Below are 21,119 nucleotides of genomic sequence, written 5' to 3' on the forward strand. Positions count from 1 at the left end.
ATATATGATGATTTAAATGTTACTATTTATTGAAATGAACTCAAAAAAAGTATAAAATACATTTTGATATAAATGAAGAAAAAAACAAATAAATTGATATAAATATAATTGAAGGTGTTATTGCCATGTTTTGAAGGACTTTTTGCAAAAGTATATGAACTATGTGATAAAAAGAGAAGTGTTTAGGCCACGAGGGAATTTCTTTTCTTCTCGCATATGAGGGTGGCAAGATTCGTTACGCTCTATGCCCAGTATGCACGGGTACTGGGCTGGGCACACTTGTACAGACCATGGCACGTGCGTATTCACTCCACTAGGCACAGCTGCAGGCGTTGTCCAGAAGGTACTGGTAGCTAGCTGGGTACCTGTCCCTTGTGCTCACCTGGCATAGTCAATGACGAGGGAGTACCGCAGGCATGGATGGGTTTTTTTGCGACATGGATTGTCTTAAGTAGATGGTTTATGAATTTGGAGCGCATTTGCCCCATAGTTGACCATAAATGTAGCCAATAATAATTTATAGGTTTTGGATCAAAATAGTAATGCTGTTTCACCAGTGGTTTCAAAACACTTATTTCACAGGAATACTGCCATACCTACGAATCATGGTTAGGAAAGTGGGATTCTGTTACAATAACCACCCCACACACACTTTTTTTGCCAGGTTTCTGATGCACTTTGACTGGATGTGCCCTGGGTCCCTGCCAATCAGGTTCCCAGGGCCTGTGTTCTCTCCCCCAAACTATACCTTTGTATCCACAATTGGCACATCTCTGGCCACAGGTAAGCCATTTGTAAAAGGTACCAAGGGAACTGTGGCCATGGAAGGCCTCTAAGGGCTGCAGCACCTATTGTATTGTTCACCCTAAGTTGGCAGGGTGTGCCCAGACGAGGGTCCCCTGCTCTCTTGCCACTGGATTCAAGCTAGCCTGGCTGATGACGGGTGATTATCAGAAACCGGTCCCAAGATGCTTGTTTCCGGTCCAGGGAAGACATGGCTTGGCAGTTCGGGCCGGACTGTTCCCATGAGACACAGGGTCAGACTGATTTGCATATGGCCATGTCTGAACTGGGGTGGCGGAGTGAGCTAAAGAAGGATGATGGATTAAACCCAGATCAGTTTACTGGGGGTGAGTGCTTGCAATGTGCAACACTCCGTCCATCATCCCCTTTGGTTTTACCCTTTGAGACCCTGCACCTTGACACCACATACTACCATTGCAGGCTGCATGTTGTGATGCAGAGAAAAGTGAAGAGTCGAAATGGCACACATCCCTGTGTGCCATGCCTGAGGTTCACTGCCTGTGGCCTAGGTATATCACCCCTCTAGCTGGCTGCACTGGAAAACAGGTGAGCGCACAGTGTCTAAGTCCATCCTTAGACATTGTAAGTGCAGTGAAGTCATAAAGTGTATACGGTCTGGGAGTTGGTCATTACGAACTCCACAGCTCCATAATGGCTTTACTGAAACCTGGGAAGTTTTGTAGCAAACTCCTCAGCACATGAAACCCACACCGATGCCAGTGGGGGATTTATAGTAAAATACACTCGGAGGGCATCTTAGAGAGGACACCTGAAAAATGAATAGCCCTGGCGTGGTTCCTCAATGGCTGCCCGCCATTTACTACTACCAGAAAGGTTTCTGGACCTCTAGGTAGAGAGCTCCACTCTCTAAGTCCAGAAACAAAGCCATACCTCCTCCCCCAGGATGGACTGGGTCAAGAAGGGAAAGCTTCTAAGGCCTGCCGCCTTTGAAAGCTGTCTCTGTCTTTTGCTGCCCCCAGCAACTGGCTCCCACTGGTTCTGACCCCCACTTTGGGTGGGTAAATCGGCAGGTAAACCAAGTTAGGAGAAGAGGTGTGCCCACCTTTGTCAACTCCACCGCTCAGGTGGGGGAGGAGAGGTGAAACACACATATCAGCCCCCTCCATCTTGAAGATGAGGAGACCCCGCCAATTAGAGAGGCTCATGCCCCCTTTCCCACTGGAGGGTGGTATAATAGGGGGTGTACTCACCCCAAGGAAGAGACCTATTGGTCCTGACCTGCACACCCCTGTAAACGCTCCTAAGTGTAGTATTTAGGAGAAACCCTGAACCTCGCCTCCTCAGATTCCTGCAACCTATGAAGGATAGAAGAAGTCACACAGCAGGTGAAACTGTAGAGAAGAACTGACTTGACCCCAGCCCTCCGGCCTGTCTGCGGCTTCCATAGATCCTGTGCCAAAAGTTGACTTGTCCTGCAGCCAGCGACCTCCAGAACCCCTGGGAGGACTTACTGCTTTCCACAAAGACCGGATCTCCTGCGAACAGCAGCTCTGTTCAGAAGAAAACTCCAAAGAAAGACTCATGAGCCTGTGGAGGACGAAGAAACTCGACATCTGGAACCTCCACTGCACCATTCGCCTACAACCCGAGTTCCCCTTCCCCCGGACTCCTCGACATCGCCTGCAGCCTCTGCACAAAGACCTCCCCAACTGCCAGTGGCCCACTAAGGTGAAATCAGACCTCAAAAGAAAGCCCTGCATCGGCCATCCTGTGCCCTGGAGAAGATGATCTGAGGTGCTCCCAAGTCCCTGAGCCCTCCAACCCACCTGCCCAGCTGTTGGCTCCTCCCGAAAGACTTCCTGGACTGAGCCTGCAGCTAAAATACCAAACCAGCATCTTGTAAAGTATTGAATATGGCCCGACTGCTCCCAAGCACACTGCACCCGGCCCTCCTGCTTCCTCAGCGGAGCTGGTGGTGTGGACTTAGTACCAACCTGGGACCCCGTTTGCCCTGACCTTATCCCTAGATCTTGGCTCCCAAAACTGAGTGGCCTGCCCATGACCAGCCCCCAACCAAAGAGCACCCGAGCCTCATTGGCTAAACTTAGGCCCCTGCAATCTGAACCCTGCCACCCTAGTGCCGCTGGTGGTGCAATTTGAGTGCCCAACTGGACCTTGGTCCAAACCCCCAAACTCCAACTTGTAAATTGTGTACATACCTGAGAACCAATAACCCTCTTTTTCCTATAGGAACCAATGTAAAGAGTGTTGTTCCTAAAATGTTTGCTGACAGACTGTTTTTGTATGAATAGAAAGTAACTTTGTTTTAACTTAAGAATTGTCGTACTTACCTGTGACAACATCCAGTATGTGCTATATCAGCAAATCACCTCAAGTCCTGAAAGTAACAGCAAAAGCAATCCAAGAGTCATCAAAAGTAATCTGACTATTTTAAACTGTTTTAAAAGTAATACAAACCTGTGAACAATTCCAATGCAATCCACAATTGCATTTCCATGTATAGCGTTGCATTTGAAAGTGTTTCTTACCTGTGCCAAGACCTGCTTGGTTCTACAAAATAAAGCTTGCTACATCACAGTTGTCTTAATTATATTGTAGCTCTGAATTACTTATTACAGTATTATTTTCATGTTTCAGAAATATGAATAGTACACAAAACATGATATTGTTGTTGAGGAGCTACGCTGCGAACCAAGATGGCCGTATAAGCTCCCGGCTCCGTCGACCTCCGGCGGCGGCTTGTCTATCCTGTTGTCTATCCTCTACCCACGCCCTATGCCTGGATGTATGAAGGTTACCTGATACCAACGGTGCCGTCCCGGACTTTCTACCCTATTCGGAGACGGAGTTATGTTGTGTCCCATTTTCGGCCTACTCCAGGGCTGCCGCCGGGACCTCGATTCCTGAATTGTCCGAGTGAGAACTGATCAACATCGGCTGCGGGACCGAGATTGTGACCGGTCTTCCGGATTCGGATAATTCTTTGCACATTCGACTTGTGACCTCGTTGACGGAGAGTGCCGGAGGAGGGGCATCGTGACGTGCTGTGATCCTCCTGACCCGTAGCTGGGGGTTGTGTGCCTGACCCTCGTTTCCCAGTCCGGGGGCTGACGAGCTGCACCCACGGCCGGTGACTGTGTTGAGCGTGCCAGCCCGGGGCGCCCCTGTTGTTGAGATCGCCTGACTGTGTGCCCGGAGCCCGGCGATGTGGGCTGGAGATTGTGTCCCCCTCCGTCCTCTGGGTCCCAGGATGGAGGGGACGGATAGCGCACATTCATTGAGTTCCGTAATGGCAGCGATTGGGGCGCTCCGCTCACAATTCACCGACACATATGTCTCCCTGGTGGCAAAGCTGGATGATGTCTGCTCACGACCGGCCAACGACGCTGCGACACCTGAACAGCGGTTTGTGGTCCAGTCGAGTGATTTGGCCCGTCATCTCGAGGTACCCGAACGGCAGCCCGACTTCACTCATTTGGGAGTCGGCCCTACTTCTCCTTCACCCGCTACAGTGCCTGGTCTTCCCTTCAAGTTTCCTATCCGATGGAGTATCGTCGCTGGAGGTTCTGATCGTAGATGCCGAGTCTCAGGGTCCTGTCGAAGGGGACTGCCATTTTTCTTCGTCCTGGCCCGTCTGTATAACGGAGGCCGCCATTTTGTGTTCGGACTTGGTTCCATCTTCAGTGCCTTGGACTGCCGTGGACGTCTTGTCTGCCTCTGGTCGGCTGTGGCTTGGTTGGCGCGTGCTTCGGAAATGATTAGCACTGGTCAGGGCTGATTCCGACTTTGAGTTGTTCTTGTTCCTCACCACTGCTTTGGACTACCTGAGACGCTCTTCCTGATTGCATTTGTTGTGACTTTGGCGATGGGTCTCCCCGTGTTATTTGCAGGGTTGACTTTTCCTTTCCTGGGATTGCTCAGTTCATTTTGCCGGGATTGCACCGAGTATCTCACCGGGCCTGGGGTGGGGTGGGGGGGTTTCTTATTGGTGATTGTCCTCCCCGTGATAATGCCGAATGTTTGCTTTGATTGATGATGATCGTGTCTTGGGGAGGTCACTGCCGGCGGGAGGTACCGGGTGTCCGGGAGTGTGTCTGTTTTTCTCCTCCTCCATTTCTTTTACTTTTTCCCTTCTGTGGGGCAGTTCCGGGGCGACAGGCACGCTGTTAGTGGGTTAGGCCGTAGCCATTACAGGGGTGCAGGGTGGCGGGTGTGGGGGGGGGTTTGTTATTTTAGTTTGTTTTGTTCTATGGTCCCTATCGCTCTTTTCCGGCTTTGGGAGGGCTCTTCCTCTTTCGTAGGGTTGGCTGTCTCTTGGTCCTGCACCTTTTTTCTTTTTCTGGCATCTCAATAAGTTTCTGTTTCTCTGCTCCTGGGGGGTGGGCTTTCTGGGATGATACCTAATAATGTTGCTGCCTGTAGTATTGCTTACTGCCCAGTTTTACCGCCGCGGCTGCCTAGATTACATAGCTGCTGTAGTCATAGCCTGTCTCTGACTGTAAATGGGATACGTCCCCCTCGTCTCTCTTGTGTATTTCTCCTGTAAGGTGTGATGACCTTGTTGTTGCAGCCCCTACTCTTCTTCTAAAATTTAAAAATGAAAACCTCCTATCCTGTGTTGCGAACCTCACGGCCACGTCTGGAATAACTTGAAATATCCTGCTTGTTGATTGGCCTACGTTTCTCCTGTTTCTATTTACTGTCTTTGCGGCCGGCCATGGTGGTTGTGGGCCTGCGTATGTATCTCCTTATTTTTGAATAAAGGTTTTAAAAAAAAAAAAAAATACATGATATTGTTGCAGCTGTGCTCCCATGCAGCTTCATTTTACTGATGCCAATGACCAGCACATAGCGGCACTTTTGATGACTATTATTATGAAATGCTTTAGGAGCATCCTTGGAGTTCACTTGCAGTTACATTGAGAAATGTGGTTCAAGCTCTAGTAAAAGTTTAATGAAAAGCACGTTCACTCACTACAGTGGAAGGATACAACTCATTTAATCAGAAACGATGTAACGGAGTAAAGTTCCACAAGTGCGGCAAACACAAGAATAGGTAGGACTGCTTTTGAATGTTGACCAGGAAATTGACAGACACAAAAACTGTTTAGTTATAAGCAAGGAAAGGACTCAAAGCCCACTTTATGTAAAGTACTAGCAGCCCGTCCCAACCTTGTCTGGGAGCAATCAGGCTTCCCTGACCCCCGCCTGCCCCGAGATTGCCCAGCAGGCCGGGCCCCCAGTCGCTCCGTCCCCCGCCTACCCCGACCGCCCCGACATTGTCCCCCAGATGTCACAAAGGCCCAAGGTTGAGGCGCTCTGCATAAATCTCCATGGCAGATGCTGTAAGTCCCTGTCCCCCGCCTGCCCCAACATTGTCCCCCGGAGCCTTTCCTCAGCCGATGTAAATTGTACCCTTCTGTTTTGTTGTAACTCCCCATCCCCCGCCTGCCCCGACCCCCGCCTGCCCGATATTGTCTCCCGGAGCCTTACCTCAGCCGCCGCTCCTCAGTTCACCGCTCCTCCTTCTGTTTTGGTGTAAGTCCCCGTCCCCCGCCTGCCCCGATCCCCGCCTGCCCGACATTGCCCCCCGGAGCCTTACCTCAGCCGCCGCTCCTCAGTTCACCTCTCCTCCCGCCGGTCCGCTGCTCCTCACCTCCTCCCCCACGCCATGTCCGCCGCTCGTCACCGCTGCTCCCCCGCACCATGTCTGCCGCTCCTCCTCACGCTCCTGGACGCCGCACCTCCCCACGCTCCTGACGTCAGCACGCAGGTCGCGGTCGGCGCTACTTCGAGGGGACTACTTGTTTTATAATGTAAATTTTTTTAATATAACGTCTTTGTAGTATTGAAGCAGGCAGGACAACAGGATAGCTTGTAGAGTTGGTTTATTCAGCTTAGGAGAAGCACAGCGACAGGGAGCAGGCAAGGCTATCAACTGCCAGAAGGCAACATTCTACTACAAAGCCATAGAACATACAAGCACAGGGGTTCTAACTACAGGTGCCAGGGAGGCACAATACAGTGAATACTACATTATCCTCTTTTCTGTAAAACAAAAGAAGAAGCATTCGTACCTGGAGAAGGAGGGGAGAAAAGAAAAGAAAAGAAAAGAAGAAGAAAAAGAAAAGAGAAGAGAAGTAACCAGAAAATTAGGATGAAAGTAAGAGGAAAAGGAAAACACAACTGGTAGTGAAGAAGAAAGACAGAAGCAAAAGGTTTTCTGAACCTGGCAGGAATCTTATACACTCTATGACTCCTGCGAGGTCCTGGTACAGAAGCATCAACAACATTTCTGCCATTTTCGTTAATAGCAACAGTACTGAAACGTTTGTCACTTGAAACAGAGCTGGGATTGGGCTGAGAAACACCAGTGAAAGCATCATCACTACTAACTTTGACAATTTTACAGATGTTCCACCAATCCTTATTATTCACACGTACAGCATTCCCACAGACCTTGTCAACGACAAGTGGCTGAGAGAATTTGCTCCTACCCTTAGTGACATGAACAGGATTTTTAATCCGAACCACATCACCAGCACAGATGTCATGGGCAGCAGATCTCTTCCGTTCATCAAAATAGGTTTTCTGCTTCTTTTGAGCTTCAGAAACATTGTCTCTGACAAAATCATCAATTCCATCCAGAACATTCATTTTTACCCACTTTGACATCCAACCCGGACAAATTTTGGTAGAGGGTTTCCTACCTCTCAGGAGCTCAAAGGGGGAAACCCCAGTAGAAGAATGAGCTGTTGTACGATAAAACCATAACATGGAATGCACAGCATTCTCAACCACACACTTGCTGGCAATGGCCCACTGGATACAGTTGTTGAGAACGCGGTTCATCCTCTCAACGAGGCCATTGGCCTGGGGGTGGTAAAGGGAACTTTTCTTATGTGTCACACCACCTTGTTTGAGGAAAGATTCAAATTCACAACTGACAAATTGGACACCATTGTCAGTCATGACAACTGAAGGAAACCCCTCTCTCAAGAAGATGTCTTTCAAAAAGGAAATTACACTGGCAGAGGAGGCTTCACTGATGAAGCAAATTTCCGGCCATTTGGAGTAGTAATCAATGGCAACAATGGCAAAACGGGAACAAGAGGGTAAAAGGTAAAAAGGACCAACCAGGTCAACCCCAATCTTTTCCCAAGCCCTTTCCGGAAGTTGAACGGGCTACATAGGGGGAGACCTAACCTTATGACTTTTGTCTGAGGACTTGCAAATGACACAGTTGTCAACCAGAGAATCAACACACACGTCCATCTGCGGCCACCAGAACACATCTCTCAACCTACGTTTGGTGAAAGTCTTCCCTAAATGCCCTTCATGTGCACCATCCACCAGACGCTTCCGCAAGCTCTCAGGGGAATAAGCCTGCCACACCGCATGAGAATGCCATCTTCAACAGTGAGTTCATCAGCAACCTTGACAAAAGTTTGGAAAAGATCAGAAACATTCTTTTCTTTGGGCCACCCAGACTTCAGATAGTTGACAACCTGTAGGAGAACCACATCCTTCAATAACTCCTTTTTCCACTCAACCTCACTGATTGCACACATACCTTCAAGATCCAAAGCCGCAACAAAACAATCCTCAAGATCTTCATCTTTTTCAACCTCGGAGTCATTATCAGTTAAAGGAAAACGAGAAAAATAGTCGGCTCTGACATTCTTTGAGCCCGGCAGATAAACAACCTCAAAGTCATACTGAAGAAGCTTAGTGGACAGCCTTGCAATTCTAGGGGTATGCTCCTTAATCTTTTCCCCGGACAAAATAGAGACTAGGGGACTGTGATCTGTGCGAATAGTGAAATGACTACCCCAGAGATAAGGATTAAACTTCCTGACCGCCCACCAACAAGCCAAGAGCTCTTTCTCAATAACAGAGAAGTTAACTTCTGCCCCACGCAGTACCCTTGAGGCATATGCGATGGTGTTGTCAACTTGTCCATTCCTCTGAGTAAGAACAGCCCCAAGTCCAAACCCACTCGCATCCACAGTCACAACACACTCCTTGTTGGGATCGAAGGGTTTGAGAATACTTTCCCCAACAAGCTGTAATTTGATCCACTTGGTAAAGGGCAACTGATAGTTGCGCGGAGGAGCCCGCGTCAGGCGATTGTCAAGGAGACGCGTCTGGTTTGAGAAGAGCGCGTCAGGTGGTTGCGTTGGCAACGGAGCGAAGCAGAGTCTCGCGCTGACACCAATGACGTGGCGCGCTCGCGCTGGGAAAGACGTAGCAGCTTCCTCGTTAAAAGCCTCGCGCAGACACCAATGACATGGCGCGCTCGCGCTGGAATGACGTTGAAACCTCAATGTAAATAAAGTAGATTAATGAGCCATAAATTAATTAAATTCGCGCAGGAAGAGAAGCGGACCACTTATCTTGCCAATGGTCTTCACCAGAGAGTCGAAACAGCTGCTCTTCATGTACACTCGATCCACAGTGTACTCTCCACAGGAATACGAGGAGAGGAGAGGTAAGGCAGGTTCTTTTACCTTCTCCTAAGCAGCATCGTCGCCAACAAATTTGTAGTATTGAAGCAGGCAGGACAACAGGATAGCTTGTAGAGTTGGTTTATTCAGCTTAGGAGAAGCACAGCGACAGGGAGCAGGCAAGGCTATCAACTGCCAGAAGGCAACATTCTACTACAAAGCCATAGAACATACAAGCACAGGGGTTCTAACTACAGGTGCCAGGGAGGCACAATACAGTGAATACTACAGTCTTTTTTAACTTTATATAGCCTATGTCCATCTGCATACCCTGAGGATTACAATGATGTATCGGGTGTGTGGATTGGCGCTGTGGTTCCCGAGTTTACCCGCCTCAAAGTTCTTCCTTTATAATAGTAGTATAGATTTTAGACACTAGGTCGTTGATTTAGCTGCCTATATAGGCAAGACGTAAACAAGATTGCACTGTTTAGTTTCCTGGGAACGCTGAAATTGAAACCCGCATCTCTTTTCAACTCGGCAACTAAACCACACTTGGAGTGGGGTGATTCTGATGGCCATGGGTCTGGACTTCTATCGTCAGGTAAATGCTGATGTTTTGGTGCCTTGCCCAGAAACTCAATATCATGTTTATTATCTGCATATTTTGAGAAAGTGGTGAAGCTGCAACTCTATAGGTAGCTGCAGGTCGCGATTAAACACCACTGAGTCCTGCCCACAGTTTGAACTGCATTATGTCATGCCAAGGTCTCCAAGGGTCAAAGAAAGTTTGATACTTTTTAGACCTGCGTATGCATCTGATTGCTCAGATCTTAAGGTGGGATTATAGTATTTGGATCTCAACCAATGAGAATACCTTGGAGATGTCCATCCATAATCAGAGGGAGCTTAGGTCAAATCAGCAGTGCAAAAGCATATGTCCCCATTGCATGGCGGCAATATGGTTTCACCTTGCTTGTAAAGTCAGGTGAAATGATGAGGCACAAAGTCACTGCGGTGTAAAATCAGGCATTAAGTCGGTGGTGCAGTTGGCCCATGTCAGTCCAACTGACATTTTGCACTGCAGAGCTGAAAAAAACAAGGGGTCCTTACTATTAAATGGACCCACCCGGAAACACTGTAACAGGTACATGATTTCTAACCTCGCTTTAAATACTACTACATTTGTTTACATTGGAATAGGCACAGTGGACAGACTGGTTTTTGCTGATTTTATCTTCTCATCATTTAACAAGACACGGAAAACAGTCCTGTCTGTCTATAGGCCTTGAAAAAGCCCGAGGCCTGCATCCCACTCAAGGGGGGGAAACTCGTGTTGGATGGCTCAGTATCATGATTGTAATGCGGGCCCTGTTGAGCACCAGAGATTTATCTAATTGAGAACAGTTTGCAGCACTGTAAACTATCTAGCCAATTTACTTTAAACTGTTCTTGCAACTTTGTGTTTGGAGGTATTACTCAGTTCTAGGGTTTGACAGTCGTATTCAGATATTAAGCAGTTTTATGGTAGCCTATTTCCCGGGTCTGTACTCCTTAATGCCTCTCCCGCCCTTGGCAGGTGTTAAAATGTTGAAACATCCACTTCACTGCAGAAGTTGACATGGTTGTTTTTTCCAAATGTAAGTTGTATTAAACACAAGAGAGGGATCCAAATGAACTGATCATAGAACATTCCTCAGGGTTAAATGCATGTGGAGAATGAAAGGGACAAGAACATTCCATAAATGGAGTTTATGGAATGGAGTGGTGTGGCTCACTGGTTAGAGGCGGCAGACCCAGGAGCAGAGGACGGCCCGGGACCAGGGTTCAATTCCCGACGCGGCAGGGTCAGCGGACTCGATAATTCTCACCTCGGTGCCTACTCTAACCAGGGATCACACTCGGCAACTCTGGGCATTAGCTTGCCTCATCTCCACAACGGCCCCCCACATACGCCGGGGATGCCTGGTTTCACCTTGGAGATACCCAGTAGGGACCATCTCATAGGGAAATCCAGGACGGGTTCCCCAGCGGTCTACTGCGCAGAGATACTCCTTCGTGAGTCGATTCTAGCGCATTACAAACCCACAATTAATTAATTAATAAATAAAGGTACTGTAATAAAACAAATGTATTGTTCAAATGTACCTGCTTTCATATCAAAGTATGACATGATTCAAATCAGCTGTGAGTTTCCTTATATCAGTCGCTAGAATGGTGGTCATATGGCTTTACCCTTGCCGCCTATTCCTGTGGGCTAATTAATCTAGGCATGGTATGCCTGCGTCCTAAATGGGCTTTAGGGCCAAAGATCGCAACACCAAAACTGAAGAACTGTAGTTACAAGTATGGAACATGCTTTTTTCCAGTCTTGGCTCTTTCGTAGACTCACATGCTAGAATCAGCAAAAACAAGCAATAGAGGACACACCTGAAAATAGAAAGAGGTGCAGGGAAGTAGGGGGAGACTCGCCATACTGAAATAAAGAAATTTCTGGTCTACTCCTGTCTCCCGCTACCGTGGCATAGAGGCAATAGTGATACATCAGTTTGTGATAAATCTTTCAGGTAGATCATGTCTGACAATGGTCGCCAGAGAGGACCGCTGATGTAGCCGTACTCCTTCTTTAATAAGATGTCACCACCACACCTGGTAAAGGGCAACTGATAGTTGCCTTTCTTCTAATGATCCTCTGCTTGAAGAAAGCGTTCCGTTTAATAGGGAGTCTGAATGAGATCAAAAACTGATCAGATGCTCCAAAGCCCTTAGATGTGTCAATGTAAAATTGGAAGCACTTTGGGTGATCCAGGGACTGCAGCCTCTCTGTTGCTGGGGTTGGATTCTGGAACATCACATTCTGGACCACAGGGCCACTTTCGGAATGAACTTTGGAGGTAGTTCACAGTCTTAACCATTCCTTCTGGAGCTATAGGGATGGACCTCTGATGGTGAAGGCATGTATCTCATCTAAACCTCCCAGCAGAGGTGAGTGCCAAGAGAAGAGGCACTTTCCAAGAAATGTCCTTAATGCCTGCCAGCTGTGTAGGTTTAAAATGTTTTTTATGAGTTGGACCAAAGGTGAGTTCACCTACCATCTTGTTGGTGGGCAAACACGTGGGAAGAAGCACACTAAAGAGTCCTTTAACAAAGTTCATGATAATTCTGTTGGAGAATAATTAGGTTTGTCTGCTGAACTAGGGTATCTAGAAGTAACTGAACATGCACCCTGAAGTTTGAGGAGCTCAGACATAGCCACATGAAGATACAGCAAACGTTGGAGAGACACGGGTAATACTCGATCAAACTTCTGGATGCTGCAGGTGTCCTAGCATCAGCAAAGATTTGCCTGCACTGCACAGCAATTTAGAGATCAGAGAATTGATTGGTCCCAGGAGCCAGGCTGGTAGGCTGAAACATGCTGGGAAGTGGTGTACGATCTGGTTTCAGGATAGGAGATCCAGCTGCTTGTCCAGTGGCATGTGGTGAGAGAGAAGTGCATTGATGAACCAAAGATACCTTTGCCATGCTGGGGCTAGAAGTATGATGCATCATTGCTCTCCCTTCATTTTGATGGAAACTCTGAGCATTTGTAAACAAACAAAAGCATATGCAAAGGTCCCTCACCATGTAATAGAAAATGCATTCCCCCACAATCAAAGCTGTCAGTGTCTGCCGGCGAGTAATCAGAATGTTCTATTCTTTTCAATCACAAAGCTATCTAACTGAGAGGTCACATCAGAGGACTTTGTCCAGTTTGGTGTAATTTGGACGAGTTCCCAACCACGACAGCGTGCCACTATCCAGCAAAGCATGTTGGCCCACTCTTTCATGATGCCTGAACAGTCAAATTAGATCTTGTGGCCTGTTCAATAGTAGTGGATATTCAGAGAGGATGGGATCGTTCAACCCTACTCTCTGCTTGTTCATGTAAACCAAGGAGGTAGTCTAGTCTGTATGAATAAGAAAAGAGAACCCTGCTAATCTGGGAAGAAAACACTGTAGCCCTCACTTGAGGCCCCGAGTTCCAGGTTGTTCATGCTCCCCTTGTGACCAGTGGTCTTTTCACGCAGATGAGTGCAGAGGCCCTTCGCGGATACATGCAACAGCATTACAAAATGAGTCACTTGCTTTTGGAAGCGAAATCCCAGCATTGCATTTCTCCTTTGGATCTATCAAGGCAGCACTTGTTTCATTTGGGTTGTGATGATTATCCAGTTATCAAAGTTGAAGGAGACCTGAAGCCATTTCTTGGCCAGTCCCTTCTGCACCAGCCACATCCCGAGAAGACAAAAATGGACAAGTGTGATACATGTTGACATCTTTCACAGAAGTGGCTTAAGGAGGCATACTTAGGTAGAAAACATTATTTATGTCCGTTGCACAAGGCTGATGGGAAAGCGTTCCCTAGTGCAGTATCTAAAATAGCTACCAAGCAAAGTAATGTTTAATTACCAAGATGAGCGACAATTTCTCTGAATTCAAATCAGACAGTTGTAGGGTGTCTTTCGTGGATCCCATGACTGAACAGTTGGCTGTAGGAGCAAGTCGAGATGTTGTAAGATTTGGTGACCTTAACTGTGCAGAAAAGTTGCCAATGACCAGATGTATTTTGAAAAATTCTTCAGGGCAGACTTGAGATCAAAGAAAAAACAATTTGAACTAGTAGCAGCAACTGGCCCCTCATGAAAAAAAAACCTAAAAAAAAAACAAAACCTTAAGATGATCGTAATGGATGAGAATATGAAAATTACAACCTGCAAGTCTAAGGGTGTCTCAAAATCGTTCCTGGAAAAGGCAGTAGAACACTATGGTGATCATGAGATACGACAACTTAACAAGATATTTGTTCAGATGTCATTGATCTAGAACTGGGCGCCAAGCACATTCTTATTGACGAGAAAGAATCTGGAGAGAAATGCTTGGTTTTGATGGAATTGAATCAGACAAATGATTCAGTATATCCGGGAAACTCTTTTAGAGTAGCCGAGCGCTATAAAAATGCACTTTAACATAACATAACATGTCTACTGTTGCAGTTGGTAGGGCTGATAGCGATACATTTGACATCCTTCGTGGAAAGAAGACTAACCTCTGGTTCAAGCTCGATTAGGGGGTGCTACAGTGCAGTTGCAGAACCTCCAGAGACCTGGTCTTGTCCATACATGCCTTGTGATACACTAAGTCACTCTTCATGTATTATGGACGTCAGACCCTCAAGATGTGCATTTTAACCAGCCCAGTCTGTGTGGGAGTGCTGCCCAGTCAGTAACCAGAAGCCTGTATCTGAAAAATCCATCAGGAATAATGGCTATCAAGACCCTCTCTCGTTTTAGATGGATCACTTTGGGTTCAGAACATTTGTGCACCACGGTCAGCTCCAGATGGACTTAGCGGCTATGGATTAAACTTATTTCACAAAACTATTAATCCTTTTCCCTTCTATATCTGGCAGGGCTCTACATGGAAATGAAGAATTTCCTGAGAGCTTCTGTTCTGCCTGCATAACTAAGACATTTGCATTAGGTTGTCAGACAAAGTAGACCCCAGGCCTTGTAGTTTTGTGTCCAGGTGCAGAACTACAGCAGCTATAAAGCTGGAAATGGTATGATTTCGAGGCCTTATTGGTGGATGTGGTGATTAGGATTGTTTTGACCGCTTCCTAAATGGAAGTCATACAGGACACAATCAGCTACCTTTGAAAAGGTCACTAATTCAGATTTCATTGGTATAGTTTACGAATTACTGCAACCTAATTCTGCCATTTGGAGGTGAATCTGCTGGCAACAGAGTTTAAGACTCAGTTGCTGCAGATGCAGTTTGGGGCATCAAAGTCGTCACCATCGACTGAATAAGCATGAACACTAGAAATGTCAAGGGTAGAGCTGTACATGTTTGAAAGTCAGGTGTGGACCTGGATGCTTGTTTTACAGGCACAGAAAGCAACATTTTTATCGCCAACAAGATACTCAATGACAATTTTAGATAGATTTCTTTGCTCTTTTCAGTAGGAGCTGTCAGGGTGGATTCCACAACCTTCAAGGAGCCCGCTATCTTAGGCCTTTCTTGAAGGCAAAGCTATCCTTTGTTTGCATCTTAAGCCAAAGCATGAGTACTCTGCACAGATTCAACCCCAGAGGAAGTGGACTCTTTGGCTTTGACCCACTGCTGATAGAGAAAGGGGTGACTTTCCCAGACTTTTCGAATTGCGGTTGAGAATTTCCTGCAGATCTTACAATATTTAGCCTTGTGATTGGGGTACAATTTTGGTGCATGTCATCTCTTGAGACACTTTTTCCACAAATCATATATATGATGAATACGGGTTTCTTGGGAGTGTCACGTCTGGTGTAATCGCTCTGTTTCATGTCCTAAAGACAAAATTGTGTTAGGAAAGGGATGAACAATAGGACTGGAGAAATCCAAGATACAGAAGAACATTAATTATTTTTAACCAAAATCAACTTTTCCTGAATATGGATCAGAGCTCACCAGACATGCAATACAAAACTGAGGTGTGGTAGCCTTTGGTGAAGTGGAGTTCAGTGCACTATCATCTCTGGTCATTGCTTAGGTCTTTTCAAATGAGGAGATTGTGCTACTCGATTTGTAATGTGTACAGCTTTGCAAGCTTGTTAAAGTCATATACTGCAATTTTAAACTTACTATGGGATTTCCAGCTTTATCACTTGGACTGATTCTAGAATGTGACTATATGACAGATCCAATGCTGGGGAAAGGCCAGTTCCAGAGTATGACCTACAGTTTGGTTTTGAACGTAAATTAACAAGTCACTCACCTTTAGTAATACTCTTTCTGGTGGATACTCTAGCCAGCAACTCCTCACCTTTGAAATATTCCCAGGCGGCAGATTGGATCTCAAATTCTTTAAAGCAATTAGTCCTGTGTGCCACCATGTGTTGCAGTCAGACTCCAAAACAACCATATAATTAAGCATATCATTGACCCAAAAGAGACAGAGCTGATCCTCATTTAGGTACCCTTCCAGCATGCTTACGTCTGTTTCTATTTTGCTTTATTCCGCATACGTAGAGGAGCTCTCACAAATTAAAGAAGACAGTGTGCCAAAAACACTAACACTGGACCTTTTTAGTAGGCACAAGAGTCCACTCCTCAGAATGGACGAGCAGGAAGGCGAATCTACAGTGTCCACCAGAAAGAGCGTTACTTAAGGCAAGGTGACTTGTTCTTTTGATGGATGCTTCAAACTGTAGATTCCTTACCTTTAGAATAGATCCCAAACCATTACCTCCCATAAAAGAAAGGTTCTGAGTTGTGAACTGGAACCAGAAAGTCATGCAGAATTTAGCAGGAGAAAGGCCCTCAGCTTATTTAGCAGTCAAGGCAGTAGTGCTCAGTGAATGTGTTCATAAACGCCCCTGTTTCAACTTAACACAACTGTGACAGGAAAATCCCTAACTAATGCAATTGTAGCAGCTTTAGCCTTGGTGCAATGGGCCAGTAAACCATCGGGGATTCATGTTTAGACAAAATATAGCCCGTTTCAATATATAGGACGATACAGGCTGAATGGGTCCGTTTCAGTTCAACTTTCCCTTTTTTTTTTTTTTGCACCGGATATTAGCTGGTCATCAACACAGACTCCAGGCATTCAATACAATTACTTAATGCTCTATGGGGATCAAGTCAATGATGCCTCTCCTACTCTTTTGAGGTATATGGTGAGGAGAAAAAGGCTGCAAGGGTAATTAATCCGTGTAGAAAGGCGACACCATCTTAGGTAGGAAGGCAGCCATGGGCTTCAGCACAATTGATCCAGAAAGAAGATGGTGTAGGAGGACTGCATTTCACAGCGCCTGCAGTTCACAGAAGCATGCAGAAGTGATTGTGATCAGGAATACCAAGCTGCAGGAAACAACTATGCATTGCCTTGAATGTTGCACCCATAAGAACCATAAGGACCAAGATAAGTCCAAGTGAGGCACAATGACGTTTTTCAGAGAAACCTTTTGCTTCCAAACTTTCTGAAACACAAACAAGAGATTTGAAAACGCAACTTTGGTCAGGCAAACACAAAAACTGTGAAATAGCAAACCTATAACTCTGAACTGTGCTCACCATTAAAGCCTTGCTGGGCGAAAAATAAAACAAACAATAAAACATTTGACAACTTTTATTGCAAGGGATCAAGATGATGGCCCCTATGCCAGGTCGCAAACTTTTCCCGGTGTCTTCAATCTATGGAATTGGTTGAGGGACTATTGGCTGCAAGAATCACATTCATCATTTCAGATGGGAAGGCAAAACTGTTTAGTTGTCACTATTCAATCTCTAAGCATGAAGGTGTAGGTTGTGGACATTCAGGTGAAGGGCCCAAATCTGTTGCTGAGAGAGGAAGTCCTGCCGAAGGTGTCGCTGAATCGGAGAGTAGATGCTCAGACTTAGTAGATCATGGTACCCCACTTGCCTAGCCGAATCCAGGGCAATCTAGATGTCTTCAGCCCAGTTGTTCTGCTCTGGCTATCAAAACCATGCTTATTGATTGGGTACCTTCAAGATTGCCTAGTAATTCAGCCCCCTCCTAAGGTGCATAGCCTCTTGGCATAAGATCCATGACCCTATGGCTTTGCTTGTTGCAGTACCACATGGAGTATGTGCTGTCTGTGAGGACATGCTTACCTTTGATTGTCAGCAGAAATGCTTTCGAGGCCACCCTGATGGCACAGAGTTCCAGCAGGTTAAAACCTTTTTAATCTCGACCTCTTCCAAGTGACCTTCCCTCCCAAAAGAAATGCATGTCACTACCATCAGTTCTAAATGAGGGCGAGAACGGTCTGCCGTTGATGACCTCCTGCCACCACTGATGGTCCAGCGACGTCTCCTCAGAAAAGGAGGTTCCTTTGCAGAGCCTGCATATGCTGTCCTGCATAAGGAACAAGAATAATAAATGAGGCCCAAGAAGCCTCAGAAGCATCCTCACCAAGATCAAGGATTGAGCCCAAAACAACAGGATCACATCCTTAACCCCTTCGCCGCAGTGCTAATTCCCCTGCGGCGCGAGGGGGGCTGCGCACGGCGCCGCGGTGCTGGTGACGAGCCTGGGCTCGTCATGAGCCCGCCCGCGCAATGGAACGCTCAGCACAGCGGGGGAATTATCCCCGCGTGTGAGCGTTCCACGGCTCATGACGAGCCCAGGCTCGTCCCCAGCACACGAGCACCGTTCTGCATGACGAGACTGGGCTCGTCATCAGCACAGAATGGGTTAATATCTCTGACTCAATGCAGAGGAAGAAAAACATTGATCACAACTGAATCCAAGATGGCCCAATGAAGAAATCCTCTGTGTAAGTTTCAGATGGGACTTCGGTACACTGATTGAAAACCTCTGAGATGACAGAAGGGTGACCACTGTCCGAAGGTGAGCTTTGAATAACTGGGGCAAGTCTGCTTTCAGCTGTCAGACATCGAGGTATGGGAATAACTCTGAGTTATGAGTTGTGTTCACTAAACGGTATCTACACTTCCCTCCTGAGGGACCCTTTGACTGCTCGTCCACCCTTACCACTGAGAGTCAAGTGCAGGAGTACTTGACAAGGTTGTTTGGGATCCATAGTAGGTTAGGCCCCGGGACATCAGGAGTGCCTCAACCACCACGGTTGAGCCCAGTATTCACTGTGTGCCCGTGGCCCTCTGAAAGGGTATCTGACACAAACGTTCATTTGCAAAAGTCCCTACAAGAAGTAAACCCTGTAGGTTTCCAGGGAAGGAAAATGCTACTTACCAGTATGCATCTGTTCTTGGCATGTAGATCTGCAGAGTCGTACACTATGCATTAGATCGCCACCTGGTGTTGGGCTCAGATGATTGCAGGTTGTTGTCTTCTTGGAGAAGTCTTTGTAGTCACGATATAGGTGACTCCTCCCTTGGACAATACTGCTCATGGGCATCGACTCCATCCTTAGATTGTTTTTCGCCATGATGGGAAATGATGGAGTTAGTAGAGATACAGTAAGAAAAAGGATGTCCATGCGTGTACATCTAAGTAAGATGAGAACTGGAATGGATACAAGTCCGGGGAGGCGGAAGGGGTTGTACGACTCTGCAGCTCTACATGCCAAGAACAGATACATACTGGTAAGTAGCATTTTTCGTTCGAGGCATATGAGCTGCAGATCGTACACTATGCATCGATTGTGCAGTAGTGTCTCCCCTAGCGGTGGTCGCTTGTATCCATTGCAGTAGTCTGAAATAGTGTTCTAAGGACAGCTTGTCCTACTGCAGCTTGCTGCTTGGCTTGCACGTCAACACAATAGTGTTTAGTGAAGGTGTGTGGTGTAGACCATGTTGCTGCCTTACATATGTCCTCCAGTGGTATATTTCCTAAGAAAGCCACAGAGGCTTCTAGTTTGCGAGTGGAGTGTGCTCTAGGAGGAACTGTTAGTGTGCGTTTAGCTTTTTGAGAGCATATTTGTATACACTTTACAATCGACCTGGTAATCCCACCTTTAAAGATAGGGTTGCCTTTGTGTGGAGGAGAGAAAGATACAAACAATTGTTTTGTCTGTCTAAAGGATTTAGTTCTATCTATGTAGTATAGTGGAGCTCTTTTAACATCTAACGTGTTTAAGGCCCACTCTGCTACAGAGTCTGGGTTTTGGAAAAACACAGGTAACTCTGCAGATTGGTTTAGGTGAAAAGGTGAGATAACCTTTGGTAGAAATTTTGGATTAGATCTGAGTACCACTTTATTGAGATGTATTTGAAAAAATGGTTCTTGTATAGTGAACGCTTGTATTTCACTTACTCTTCTGAGAGAGGTGATGGCAACAAGGAAAGCAGTTTTCCATGTGAGAAAGTGCAGTTCACATTTATGGAGAGTCTCAAAAGGGGGTCCCATGAGTCTCGTAAGGACAAGATTTAGGTTCCATACTGGAGAAGGTGGCAGTCTGGGAGGAATTATTCTCTTTAATCCTTCCTGGAATGCTTTGATTGCAGGTACCCTAAAAAGAGACAGGTGATGTCTGTTTTGTAAATAGGCTGCAATTGCTGCAAGATGTAGGCGTATGGAAGAGTATGCCAAAGTAGACCTTTGAAGATGTAAAAGGTAACAAATGATATCTTGGATGGAGGCATCCAGTGGATCAATGTGATTATGTTTGCAATAAATTGCAAATCTTTTCCATTTAGCGGCATAACACGCTCTGGTTGTAGGTCTCCTGGCCTCTTTAATCATGTTCATGCAGTCTGGTGGTAGGTTGAGATAACCAAACTCTAAAACGTCAAGAGCCAGATCGCCAAATTCAGTTGGTTTGGGTCTGGGTGTCTGATTTCTCCATGGTTCTGTGTTAACAGCGAGGGTGTGAGCTGTAACTTTTGATGTGGAACCAGGGAGAGGTCTAGTAGTGTGGTGAACCACGGCTGGCATTCCCACGTGGGAGCTACTAGTATGAGCTTGAGAGACTGTTGTTTGAGTTTGCGCACCACTAGTGGAATGAGGGGGAGAGGCGGAAAAGCGCACGCAAATCTGCCTGACCAGTTCATCCATATTGCATTGCCCTTGGACCGTGGGTGTAGGAACCTGGCGACGAAGGTTGGGCATTTTGCACTTTTGTGGGTGGCAAACAGGTCTATGTGTAGGTGCCCCCACTGCTGGAAGAATGGCTGAAGAACTTGTGGATGTAGCTACCATTCGTGAATCTGTTGTGACTGCCGACTTAACAGATCCGCTATCTGATTGTGAACCCCTAGAAGGTGTTCCGCTAACAGATATATGTTTTGAGGAATGGCCCATCTCCAAATGTTCTGTGCGAGCTGGGACAGTTGCAGAGAGTGTCCCCCCCCCTGTTTTAGTATATTTATTATTATTTATTTGTGTCATTTGTAAAGCGCGCAGCTGCCCCAGCGGGG

This window comes from Lissotriton vulgaris, chromosome 9, assembly GCF_964263255.1.
Source record: "Lissotriton vulgaris chromosome 9, aLisVul1.2, whole genome shotgun sequence".
In the NCBI taxonomy this organism is placed as follows: Eukaryota; Metazoa; Chordata; class Amphibia; order Caudata; family Salamandridae; genus Lissotriton; species Lissotriton vulgaris.